Raw genomic sequence first — 14324 nt, forward strand, 5'->3', positions numbered from 1 at the left:
CCATTAAATATTAAGTGTCTGTACAATATATATTTCTAACCTATACAGATCTTGATTCACGAGGCCAATAAGAGACTAATAATTACAACTCCTTTTTGATAGTTCAAATATGTCATTGAAACGAGTCAAAATTAGTCAATTATCCGTGATCAGGTAAAGCCTGGTTTATAAAACTCAACTACGCAAACCATCTGAGAGGAGGCGGTGCTTCAGAATGCAATTCCATTTGAGTTGAGATATGAAGTTAAGACTATATTTCCAGGGATCGTTTCTATAGTTTTTCACTTGGAAATGTGTTTTGAAAGTGTTTGTCTCCCGACCCGCGATGATGAGCTGTAATACTCTTTTCTGAGAGCGGATTGAGAGTAGAACTATGACTTTGATCACAAGTTCCGTCATTGATGAGCGTTCATATTGCTTTTGGCAATCTTGAAAAAAGGAGTATGATCTGAGTGGTGTTGAGATGATATGATATCTGAGGATTTTTGAAAACAGGGTATTTTCTGCAGAGTGCATGTTGAATAAATCAGATTTAGCTTTTTGGGAAAGATGTAGTGGAGTGTTCTGTTTGAAATGTCAAATTTCAAAAAACAGGTCACGAACAGTGTTGTTCCACAATTTGAGGTCGGCCAACACACGTTATGATAGTGGTGACGAGAGAATGAACTTTTTTTTGGAATTTTGAATTGACTGACTATGTTCTCAATGTCAAATGCAGAAATGTTAATTCATCAGTTCGTGACCTCAAAGTAAGAGTATTGCTTTGTTTTATTGGGTCATTTAATTGCAACTAAAAATCAGCTCAAACTTGTCTAAAACCACCTTTAGCAAACCAGTGGCTATTGTTTGTTGGAAGTGTTATCTATCGAATGCAATTAACAAATTGTACAATACCATTAAATATTAAGTGTCTGTACAATATATATTCCTAACCTATACAGAGCTTGATTCATGAGGCCAATAAGAGACTAATAATTACAACTCCTTTTTGATAGTTCAAATATGTCATTGAAATGCGTCAAAATTAGTCAATTATCCATGATCAGGTAAAGCCCATATGGACACTAGTTCATGCGTTTATAGAACTCAACTATGCAAACCATCTGAGAGGAGGCGGTGCTTCAGAATGCAATTCCATTTGAGTTGAGATATGAAGTTAAGACTATATTTTCAGGAATCATTTCTATAGTTTTTCACTTGGAAATGTGTTTTGAAAGTGTCTGTCTCCCAACCCGCGATGATGAGCTGTAATGCTCCTTTCTGAGAGTGAATTGAGGATAGAACTATGACTTTTATCACAGGTTCTGTAATTGATGAGCGTTCGTATTACTTTTGGCAATGTTGAAGAAAGGAGTATGATCTGAGTGGTGTTGAGATGATTTGATATTGGAGGATTTTTGAAAACAGTGTATTTTCTGCAGAGTGCATGTTGAATAAATCAGACTTAGCTTTTCTGGGAAGATGTAGTGGAGTGTTCTGTTTGAAATGTCAAATTTCAAAAAACAGGTCACGAACGGTGGTGTTCCACAATTTGAGGTCGACCAACACACGTTATGAAAGTGGTGACGAGAGAATGAACTTTTTTTTGGAATCTTGAATTGACTGACTATGTTCTCAATGTCAAATGCAGAAATGTTAATTCATCAGTTCATGACCTCAAAGTAAGAGTATTGTTATGTTTTATTGGGTGGTTATTCTACATGCTTAATGACGATGTCCAGCTGGTCCAAAATGCAGAAGCAAGAGTTCTCACTAGAACCAGGATTTATGACCATATCAGCCCGGTTCTGTCAACACAGCACTGGCTCCCTATTAAAACAGTGTATAGATTTTAAAATCCTGCTAATTACTTATAAAGCTCTGAATGGTTTAGCACCTCAGTAGATGAGCAAACTCTTACTGTATTATAGTCCTCCACGTCCGCTCCACTCTCAAAACTCTGGCTATTTGATAATATCTAGAATATCAAAATCGACTGCGGGAGGCAGATCCTTTTCCTAATTAGCGCCCAAACTCTGGAATAATCTACCTAACGCTGTTTATCTCTTCAAGATGGCTTACACATAACATTCTTACACATTTCTGTCAGTCAAATCCATTAAATTACTGTTAGGCTGCAGTAAATAGGTAGACCGGAACTGGGAACACTTCCAATAACACACAATGTACTTGTTACATCATAAGAAGAATGGCATCTACGCTAACATTAGTCTGTTTCTTTCTTATTACCAGGTTGCCGTAACCACCAGATCCAGTCCGTGTCCAGCTCAGATTGTGGATCATCACCTAGAGATGACCTCTATCGCCCTGTATTTCAGGGGGGACCAGGACAACTAGATGAGCCCCAGAGAAAGATCCCCAGTGAAGACCTTGTATCCTGGATGGCAACTGGGACAAGACCACATAACCAGATGACAATCTAACTTTGCTGCAGCATGGATCAACCTCCTGGGTCGTCTGGCCGGAGAAGAACTGGCCCCCCGAATGAACCTGGTTTCTCCCACGGCTTGGGCTCCATTCTGTCACCAATGGATTTTTGGTTCCTTGCCGCTGCCGCCTCTCGCTCGCTTAGTTGGGGATAGTTAATTTCCAGCGATACTGCTATTGTTATTCGCACCTCTTGTCACATGTACAGTTTATCTATCTCTGTCACAGATGAGGGATTCACATGCGGTAAATGCAAGGAAATAGTTAGGCTGACAGAGAAGATTTCAGAATTAGAGACACGCATCCAAACTTTAATTGAGGGCAGTAAGAATGTAAGGGCTCTACATACGGGTTTGGATGCGTCTAGCTCAGGGAATCTTGTACATTGTTCGGTTCCAGCAACAGAGCCCATGCAGCAGGGCAACTGGGTGACAGTGAGGTGGCATAGTCGTGGGTCAAAACACCGCTCTTCTGTTTCGATCAAAATATTAAAAAGGTTCTCCCCACTCAGTGATGCACCCACTGAGAAACCTGATGAAAGTGCTCAAGTTATTGGTGATTCTATTGTACGGAAAATGAATATAGAGACACCAGCTACCATAGTCAAATATTTACCAGGAGCCAGAGTGCCTGACATCTTGGCAAATTTAAAAGTGCTGGCTAATGCTAAACGTAAATACAGTAAGATTGTTATTCATGCCGGCGCTAATGATGTTCGACTTCGCCAGCCGGAGATCATTAAAAATAACATTAAAGAGGTGTGTGAACTTGCAAGCATGATGTCAGACACTGTAATATGCTCTGGTCCCCTCCCTGCTTACCGTGGTAAAGAGATACATAGCAGATTGTCATCACTCAATGGCTGGATGCCTAAGTGGTGCCCATAGAATAACATAGGTTTCATAGACAATTGGACGAGCTTTTGGGGCAGACCTGACCTGTTGAAAAGAGATGGTCTTCATCCCTCTTGGGGTGTGCCACTTTTCTCTCTAGAAATATGGCAAATAGTCTTAGTGTTTATACTTGACTAACGAGGGGCCCAGGTCAGGAAGCAGACAGACTGGCTAAACCGACCGTCTGCTAGTTGTCTCACGTCACAGAGGTCAGCTAATTCTCAGCACATAGAGACCCTTTCACCTAGATATCATACTATAGAGACTGTGTCTGTTCCCCGAACTAGAAAATACAAAAAATGTCCAAACCAAGTTAAGATTAACAATTTAATTGAGGTTCAACAAATTATAAACAGATGCAATACGGATAAACAAATTATAAAGCTTGGCTTATTGAATATCAGATCCCTTTCTACGAAAACACTTTTTGTAAATAATATGATCACTAATCATATTCTAGATGTGCTCTGTTTGACAGAAACCTGGCTAAAACCTGATGATTACATTATTTTAAATGAGTCCACCCCCGAAGATTACTGTTATAAACATGAGCCACGTCTAAATGGCAAAGGGGAGGTGTTGCTTCAATTTATATCAAGATGATTTCAGGATTTCTCAGAGGACAGGCTTTAAGTATAACTCGTTTGAAGTAATGGTGCTTCACATAACATTATCCAGAGAAACAATTGTTAATGATAAATCCGCTGTTATGTTTTTTATTGGCTACTGTATACAGGCCACCAGGGCACCATAAAGACTTTATAAAAAAGAGTTTGATGATTTTACAACCCAGTTAGTTCTGGCTGCAGATAAAGTTTTAAACGGATAGTTCACCCAAAAATGTAAATTCTGTCAGTAATTACTCACCCTCATGTTGATCCAACCATGCAAGTCTTTCGTTCATCTTCGGATCACAAATTAATATTTTTATGATTAAATATGAGCGCTGGAATACTCCTCCATTGGCTTTAAGGGGGCCCAAACTTGTCCGTCCAGAAAGTCAGTGAAGAAAATTTTTAAATAGTCCATGCCACTACAATGGCTCAACCGTACATTTCTCAAGCGACGATAATACTTTTCATGCGAAAAAAAATAACAAAAGAACGACTTTATTCAACTATTAATTTTCTCTCCTGTAGGCCTCTGACGCCATGACGCATGAGCGAGAACTAAACTGATGACGGTCTTCTTCTACTACTACTTGTTACTGGCTGCTCACTCCTTAGGAGTATTACCGCCACCTAGTATTCAAGATGAAGTGCTGGCATAGCCGGAAGCGCTAAACTTTGTTTACAAGCAGGTGAACGCGCGAGCGGTATTTAAAACCATTATTTTTTGGCAGATTTTGACGTAGATGAAGACTTGACTTTTTTAACCAACCTTACTTATTCAAACCTGAATACACAGACATTGAAATGCAAGAGATGGACGAGGCTACCACTGCAACACAACCACAGTCTCAAGCTTCCGAAAGACAGAGAGCATTGGAGAGCTGGTGGTGTAAATGTAATCAGTGCCAGGCGATGCCAACTGCACAGGTGAGCATGTGCTGCATCGATTGGGACATTGTCATGCCACAGCTTAAAAGTTTGGATAACGCAGACAATGGGACAAGTGTATTTAGCTGTATAATCGAGGATCCTGGTTTTCCACCCCTGCTAAGTCAAAGTATTTTAGAAGTGTTTTTTAATTTGCCTAAAGTGAACTGGAAGAGACGTCTGAGGCAAGAAGGACCGGCTGGCACTTTATCTATGGAGTAAGTAGGTTTGTTTTGACTGTAGAATAATTACACGTGCAGCCTAGCTTTTTACAATGTGTTTTCTTTATCATCTATCCTTATGTGTGTAAACACTTTCTAATTCTTTTTTTGTCTGTTTGCAGTCAGCACAAACTGGTGGCATACCGTGTGGTTCTCGAATAGATATTGAAAGTTCAAAAACTTGGAATACACAACAGAAAAGTTCTTCCATCTTGTGTAGTGGGAGCCATACGGGAAAGATATCCCTCATCCTCGGGAGTATATGTTGGTTTCAAGGATGCCGAAGAAGCTTTTATGCTAATGTAAAGAAATTAAAAGCAAGTCAATATACTAATTTATTTATTTATTTTTATATTTACATTTAACATTGTGTATTTCTCATATACTTGTTAAATAAAAATGTTAATAAAAATATATTGTCTTTTGTTTGTAATTTAGGTTTAAGGTTTACCAAACAGTTTTACTTTAGATGTTAAAGAGAATTTTAGTCAGAGAGCTTTCATCACTGCAATAGATATGCACAATTTTTTTATTATCAAAAGTTTCAAACATTATATAAAAAATTTTTCTAACAAAAAATAAAAAGTGTAAATATGCATCATGAGATAGCATTTCACCAAAAGAAAAATCTAACAAAATAAGAAAAGACCAAAAAATGTTTTACAGTATTCTGTTGACAGTCTTTTACCGGGAAAACCTTGACACATGTTTTGCAATAGCAGCCTCCTTGTCCGGTTTGGGTTTGAGAGGAAGGGTCCTTGAAAAGTACAGTAGGGTCACTGCGCCATTCCTGTACCCTTTGTAGAAGTTCATACCTGAAGTTTTGTGTTGTTGGTTCATAAATTTTACTTGCCAACCAATCTTTATTTTGCTTGGGGAAAACAATGTTGTATCGCGGAACATCTGTTAAAGTGAAATATATACAGTTGTAATGCATTATTTTGTGCCCTAACTAAACTACCTTGTCTATTTTGCTCTCTGTCAGTGGGTATGTATAATTCAATTGTGCATTTTGCATTGTCAGCACCCCACTTTTGGAAAGTTGATTACTTGCCTGAGCTGGTTGTGGCCTGTTGACGTTTTACATTTTCATTGTGATCCATGACAGCAAGTTGAGAACGAGCTGTCATCGAGGATTAGTGAAAATGCAGGTTCTTTCTGCAGTATTTCAGAAGAACAGAATGGTAAACCTCAAGACTGCCTGAGAAAAAAAAAAAAAAAGGTTTTCCCTATCCATGTGAATTTTAAACCATTTGTTTTAGCATTTACTTGCCTGTGTGCTTGAAGAGGGCCATTTGCCTCATGTCCTTCAACAGATTGCGATGTAAAACCAGTTTTGATAGTGTGCGGAAGGCTGTGGACTCTTTTCGTAGCCATCGTTTCCTCCTTTGCTGGTCATGGGTGAGGTCATTGTGTTCACAGCAAATGTGATGGAGCAGAGATTTCCACTTTTCTGTCTAAACCTGTTTAAAACATTTTTACAATGAAATTTCTGATAAGGGTTTATCTACATCAGATGTATAAAATAAATATTAGATAACAAACCTCTGGGTCACCATTGCAGGATGCACATGCAAATGGTATGCAACACAAATGGTTACATATGCTTTTAATCCATGGCTGAAGGTCTACATTTTCTTTCTTTTTAGAAACTGACAGTAATTTCTTGAAGAAACCTGCAAAACATTATGACAGTTATTTATTATACATTATGAGATTGTGGGGTAAACCTAGTACATACAAACAGTGTTTATATTATTGTCAAACTGTAGTTTATGCAAAGCCGCTTTTATGTACAACAGTAGTTAAAAAATAAAAAAGTTATAAAAAAAAATATGTATGAATTAGTATGGAAAGATGTATACCCTTCACTACGTGCCAAATGTCAAACTCATGATGAATTTGTGGATAGTCAACCCTCATGATCATTCTTATAGATGGGGATCTGTCCGTAGTCATCACGTCAATGTCAATTCCCATTTTCAAAAGAGAGTTTAGACCTCTTTTAAAGCCTATGGGCTCCATGCCAACAGAGCTTGCTGCTTCTTTAACCTTGAATTTTAAAAATTATATAATTATATCAACAAATGCCATTCCTTCATTAAATTAAAAGGTGCTTTAATCAATCTCGGTTGGTGTAACCAATTGTTGATTTTTGTATTATTATCAAACAAAACAGAGGCTAGCTAGAGCCTCTCTCCAACTCATCCGTGTACTAACCACCCAAACCCACCCCACATCATTCTAGTCAGTTACTGGCTGGAACAGTTTGTTATGTTTTGTGCTACGGGTCGCTCTGTTTGTGTTGATTAGGCTGTCTGCAGAGAACATGTTTTTTTTTTTAAAAAGTGTGTTCAGGAAACAGAAAGCTAGTGGATACTGAGGAGATGTTTGTTGTATGTAAAAAAATGTGCCAAAAAAATGTGTGAGACCGCTTAGAGCACCTTTAATAATAATACACAATTTAAGTAAAATAATAACACAAAACACATTACATATAAATGTTGATCAATTAGTGACAATATCTGCATGTACACTGACTTGCACCAACTCGTAGTGAACAACCTGATTAGTTGAATCATCCATTATACTGTATGTACAGTACTTTGCTGAGAATCCAGGGCTGCAAAAAAACAACAACACCAATAATGATTTAAATTTAAAAATGGCTAACGAGGATAAAATAGTTTGTAACTTGTTTTACTTATACACGCAGTTTAGATTGAAACTTACCTGTCATTTCTCCCATCTCCTGACAAATTAACTCCTTTTTGCAGAATGTTTTGTGTCCGCAAGCCTTCCAGCAATTTCTCCTGTTGTTCTTTGTACATAACGTCTACAACCGGGATTAAATAAGAGGACTGGGAAGCGTAAAAGGTGGTTTTCTCTGGTATTTGGAGGTTGAGTAATGAAGCCCAGTCATCAATGTCCGCATGTTGCCCCAGTGAAAAGTGTACATGCTGCCCACAAGAAGGTTGTTAGCTGGCATGCCTCTAATTTCATCACACGAGTTCCATTTTCCTTGATGACCATTTGAACATTCCCAGCAACACGTATGAGGCTTCCACAAGTTGTTTTTTTAGTTTCAGTGACTGATGCTCCACAATGATGACATCTCGTAAACAGCTCCATCATTTTTATCTTTGAATCTACAATTTGCTTCTTCTTCTCCTGTAGTTGGAGTTGATGTTGAGGTCGAACTTAGAGGAACAAAACTTAGGTCCTTTTCTGTTGTAGGATGCAGGGAAAGCATGCTGACATCAAGACTAAGGTCTTCATTGATGTTCTCATTTTCAGCATATGTTTGTTCATTCTAAATAAAATAATAATAATATTTTTGGCAAATTAAAACAACAACATAGGATTATAGTAACAAATATATGATGAACTCTCTCTTTTCTAGCACTTTAAATACAGTTGCTCCTTTACGCTTAAGGAAGGTTAAGGAAACCAGTATGGCACCATGCAGAGAACAGCCCGAAAAATGGAGCGCATCTTAAGGAAAACAAAACTAGACGTATTTTGTATTGCTTGGCGGGAAAGTAACCTATCCTACAGAAAGTATTAAAAACCGCTAGATCCGATTACTTTTCTTCTCTTTTAGAAGAAAACAAACATAACCCCAGGTATTTATTCAATACAGTGGCTAAATTAACTAAAAATAAAGCCTCAAAAAGTGTTGACATTTCCCAACATCACAGCAGTAATGACTTTATGAACTACTTTACTTCTAAAATCGATACTATTAGAGATAACATTGCAACCATTCAGCCATCTGCTAAAGTATCGCATCAGACAGTGGACTATAGACCCCCTGAGGAACAGTTACCTACTGCAGCTTTAAGGCCAAAATAACAAACAAAAGGGGATGGTAACTGAAAACAAAGTAATCTAACTTACCTAACAAACAAAACATCAAAATCAACAACATGTCTCTTCCCTGACTTCCTCACTGTTCCACCAAAACCAGGAGAAAAGCATAGGTTGACAAAATTAAAAGTGGCACCCACCTCTTTACTGCATCTGCAGGCAGAAGAAAAAAAAAAAGAAACAAATTTCTAATCTCTACAGCCAGTACAACAGGCTGTCTTGAAGATACACTACAGGCCCTGATCACACAATAGCAATCAACAATACAACAGGCTTTCTTAAAGCAGCAGCACCACTGCTTAAACCACCAACTGGGAAAACAGACAATCCACACTCTCTTTAGTGTAGTGTCCATTCCTTCTGTTTAAATACAAGCTCCTCTCCACAGCTCTGACGAGGAACAGGTGACATCAATTAGGTCTTCTGTGAGGGGACAGAGAGGAACAGAGGAAAACCAGCAAAAACTTCACCTCCCAACAGGATGTCAGACATCAATGAAGCACAGTTCAAGTTCAAGTTCGAGTTTGTTTATTTATAAAGCACCACTTAACACAGTCACCCGACTGACCAAAGTGCTGTACAAAATAAAATGCATGACATATAGAGATAAAATAAAGCAGATAGAATTGACAACACTAGAACATGTTACATGCCAGTCCAAGTAAAAGAATGTATAGCTTCCATTGAGCATTTGATGGTACATAATATTTAAAAATACCAAGTGTGAAAATTTACATTCCAGTAGACAGTATGTCTAATGTGTTGCAACGCAAAATAATTTCTGTTTGAAAAAAAAAATGCAAATCCTGCAGCTTATAATCATATATATTTTGTCTATTCTTTTTAAATTATTTTTTTATGAACCTATTTGTACCCCCGAATGCTTAGCTACTCAAAGAGCTCAAGTATTAGTGTATGAATCTCAACAATGGTGACATGCTTCATGCCGCAATGCATTCTGGGTGCCATGGATGAGTTTTGTATTACGTACCAAATATACATTGCTGCATGAAGCATGTCACCATTGTGGAGAGTCATATACTGAATCTTGATCTTTGTGTGACAAAGAAAAGTAATTTTTTTTCCGAATTCTTGAAATTATATGATTTATATTCAGCTGGGTCTCAGGCTGTTGACCCATTGCGTCACTTTAATCAATAATATGCAATCAACACCATACATTAGGTTTGGTGAAACCATCTAACCAGTCTACATATGCGGTGAAGTTTTATTCATCAGCAAGCAACCAGCATCACGCACATGTCCTCTTGCTGGTTTTTTTTTTTTTTTTTTTTTGCCATAATAAAGATTACAGCTGCTAAAGAACAACACTGACAAGTCAAGTGTCAAATTGCACAACTAAAGCCAACACTTACCACCATTATGGTGACATCAAATCAAACTCTGAAACAGACACCAACATCTAAACCTCTGCTTAAATCTTAATTACAATGTTAGGGGATAATGTTCTAATAATGTTATTAATAAACATTTTTAGAATGTTTTTAGAGAACGTTATCCTATCTTTTGAGAGAAAATTCTGGGAACAAAAATAAAACTACCCGCTAAAAACATTGTTAGAACAATGGGAATGTTCTTAGAAAATTTTTAGAACAAAACAATTCTAGCTGGGTTTACAGAATTTTTTTTAGAAATTTAGCAGCAGCATTTTGGACTAATTGAAGCCGATCTAGTTGCATTTTTGAAATACCGCTATATAAAGAATTACAGTAGTCCAACCGTGAAACAATAAAGGCGTGGACTATTGTCTGGAGCGAGCTAACAGACAATGCATGTTTGATTTTTGATAACTGACGGAGCTGGAAAAAATTAGACGCAACTACTGAGGAGATGTGTTTGTCTAGAGTGAGCTGACAGTCTACTGTTAAGTCTAGGAGAACTAAAATGAAGGAGTCCCTTGAATCAGTGATAACTAAAATATCATTAAAAACTCTCAATAAAGCTGATTCAGTGCTATGGAGAGGTTTAAAGCCAGACTGAAAGCGTTCAGAAATGTGGTTAGTGCTGAGAAATAACTGAAGTTGAGTTAAGAACAGCTTTTCTAACACCTTAGAAACAAATGGGAGCACAGAAATTGGCCGAAAATGATTTAACACCGACGTGTCCAATGAAGGTTTTTGAGGAGAGGGGTGAAAACTGCCCGTTTCAGAGCGGTAGGAACCATACCAGTAGCTAAGGACTTATTTATGAAAATGAGTAATGTAGGGCAAACTGACTCTGTGATCAGTTTGAGGTAGCGAGGATGTATCTCGTCATAAGGACACAGTGAAGGTTTTAGGGCATTAATGACTTCAGAAAGTTATTGTAATGAGACAGGTTCAAATGTGTCCCAAACACATGAAGACTGAAAAATATCATCCAACATAGACACAGAATTGTTGGGAGCTACACAGTTACATACGGAGTTAACAGACAGTATTAACAGCAACAATGACATACGTCTTAGGATGTAACACCCCCACCCATAAATTTACAGATTACCACTGTAATTTGTAATAATTCAACAAAACATGTTCTCACGTACAAAGGGGCAAAGTATCCACAAGTCAACTATCTGCACTATTGGTTCTGGACAGTGCATCTGAAATGACATTTTCGGAACCCTTTTTATGACGAATATCCAAATTGTACTCTTGTACAATGAGGGACCAGAGCATCAGGCGTTGATTAGAGTTACACATTCGAGATAAGAAGGTCAGGGGATTGTGGTCAGTGTAAACTAACACTGGGGTACAACTACCTCCAACATAAACTTCAAAATGTTGCAAAGCCATGATGAGAGCTAAAGTCTCTTTCTCTATGGTGCTGTAATTCTACTGACATTTGGAAAGTTTTCTAGAAAAATAACATACTGGGTGGTCCACACAATCCTCCATCCGAGGTAATGGGAAAGAGTCTGGTTTAGTAAGACTATTAACTTTGCGATTGTCTGTACAGAATCTATAGATGGTGTCAGACTTCGGTAGCAAACAGGGTGAGCTCCAGGGGCTTTGACTAGGTTGAACGAAGCCATGCTGCAACAAGTATCGCACTTCCTCTCTCATTATCTCATGTTTTCGATGGTTAACCCGATAAGGGTGCTGTTTGACAGGAGGGGAGTTTCCAACATTAATGTCATGACAGTAGTTTTACTGGGGACGTCTGAAAACAGCATAGGGAACCTACTAATGAGACACACAATATCTTCATGTTGACATGTAGAGAGGAGAGCAAGATAAGTCTCTAGACTATTTAAAATGGTCTTGAGTTCTTGAGTCGTTCACGTTCACGTTCACGTTCTCAATGTCCATACCTAAGCTATCCTGTGTAGGGGAGTATACAGGTGAACAAGTAGCAGCAACAACAGGGGTAACATTGGAATCATGGAAAGTATTTGACTTTGCTAATGTAACATATGCTTTCAGCATGTTTATATGACATTCCCCAGTCTTTCTCTTACGATCAGGCGTATTAACAACATAGTCTGTTTCACTCAGTTTCTCTTTAATAGAGTATGGACCAGCAAATCTAGCTTGCAAAGGAGAGTTCTGAATAGGGAGCAACACTAATAAAGGGTCCCCTGGCTGGAAGCTGCGGCTTAGACTTTTGAGGTCAAAATGGGTCTTCATTTTAGCCTGGGCAGTTAAAAGGTGACTTTTAGCAAAATTGCGGGCTTGATGAATTTTCTCACGAAAACAGCTGACATAATCCAACACAGACACTGGGCTTTGATTTGCAGACAGTAATTGTTCCTGCAGCAGTTTAAGAGGACCCCTCACAGTAAGGCCGAACACCAGTTCTCCTGGACTAAACCCAATTGACTCCTGTTTTGCTTCTCTGGCGGCAAACATCAGCAAAGGTAAGCCTTCAACCCATTCTTTCCCAGACTCTAAACAATATGCACGCAACATTGACTTGAGAGTCTGGTGAAAGCGTTCCAAAGCACCTTGACTCTGTGGGTGATATGCGTTTGACAGCACATGACTAACACCTAACTCTTTTGCCAACTGCACAAACAACTTTGAAGTAAAGTTGGTCCCTTGGTCCGGCTGGATGACTCTTGGTAACAGGGCCGTGCACAGACCTTTTGAGGGGCATGTGCTGAAAATGAAAAAGGGCACCCCCCCTCCCTTTTTTTATATCAAGATTATTTAGTAAGTTTTTTTGTCAGTATTATTTGTGGTCCTGTGTTTGTGAATTGCTCTTGTGTACTCCCTCTTTTTTAAATTGCATTTATAGAGAAAAAAATACTTGACTCATACATAAACATACAAATTAGCTTATAAAACCAAACAGAAACCAAAATCTTTTTTTTATGGAACGTTATGCACTTTTTTTTATTAACTTTGCAAAGAAAAAATTATATATATATTCTCTTTTTTAGCTATTCTGTTTGGTTTTATAAGCTAATTTGTATTATTTGGTTAACATGATTATGAATGACATTGAGAAGAGGGGAAGGTGAGCAATGAGTCAAGTATTTTTGACAAACTTTTTTGAAATATAATTTAAGTAATTATGTCCAACTCAATTCCAGATTATAAGAGACTATAGCCATACCGTTACTATAACATATCCAACATGTATCCGCCTACCTGGCAAAAATTTGATACTGTGGTGGACCAGGGATGTTGGTCTCTTGAAGGTCTCTTATTCACTACACGTTCCCTAAAATAAGCCAGCAATGAAAAAATAAATAAAAACAGTTTGAAAAGTACAGTTGCAGTGAAAAGCATTTCTGAAGGATCACGTGACACTGAAGATTACTGAACTGGAGTAATGATGCTAAAAATTCAGCTTTGATCACAAAAATAAATTACATTTTAAAATATATTTCAAATAGAAAATGGTTATTTAAAATTGTAAAAATATTACACAATATTACTGTTTTTGCTGTATTTTGGATCAAATAAATGAAGCCTTGGAATGAATCATGAATTACATTCTGCATGATAAAATATAAAGATTTCACAGTGATCTTCTGTACAAAATTTTTTAGTTACTACTACATTACTGTAGTAAAACCATGTTTTACTACATTTTATACATGTGAGGACGAGTGGAGAGTATACCATAACAAGATTAGCCTGAATGTTAATAAATTAAGTGTATCAGCAATCATAGATCAAAGAAGAAATTTCTTAGAAATATATGTTATCTAGGTGACGGAGATGGGTATAAACGGAGGTCGGAGCCAGCTCCAAATGGGTGGGTCAGCTCCAAATGGGTGGGACTTCAGCTCCAAGTGGGCTATACAAACCTCCAGAGTCTTTTGATTGGTTTATTTAATGTCATGGGGTTAATGCACGCTGCAAATCCCCACCCACCAAAAAAAAAAAAAAAAAAAAAAAAAAAAAAAGACGACGTCAACTTCC

General features: G+C 37.7%; 2 non-coding genes across 2 annotated transcripts; both read left to right on the plus strand.

The window, feature by feature from the left end:
* Positions 1-246: 246 nt before the first annotated feature.
* LOC113063523 (small nucleolar RNA U3) lies at positions 247-457 on the plus strand. The gene has a single exon (XR_003278709.1). It is a non-coding gene; the product is annotated as a small nucleolar RNA U3 (small nucleolar RNA).
* Positions 458-1158: 701 nt separating this feature from the next.
* LOC113063521 (small nucleolar RNA U3) lies at positions 1159-1369 on the plus strand. Its single transcript, XR_003278707.1, has one exon. It is a non-coding gene; the product is annotated as a small nucleolar RNA U3 (small nucleolar RNA).
* The last annotated feature ends 12955 nt before the right edge of the window (positions 1370-14324 follow it).

The sequence above is a fragment of the Carassius auratus genome, chromosome 45, assembly GCF_003368295.1.
Source record: "Carassius auratus strain Wakin chromosome 45, ASM336829v1, whole genome shotgun sequence".
Classification (NCBI taxonomy): Eukaryota; Metazoa; Chordata; class Actinopteri; order Cypriniformes; family Cyprinidae; genus Carassius; species Carassius auratus.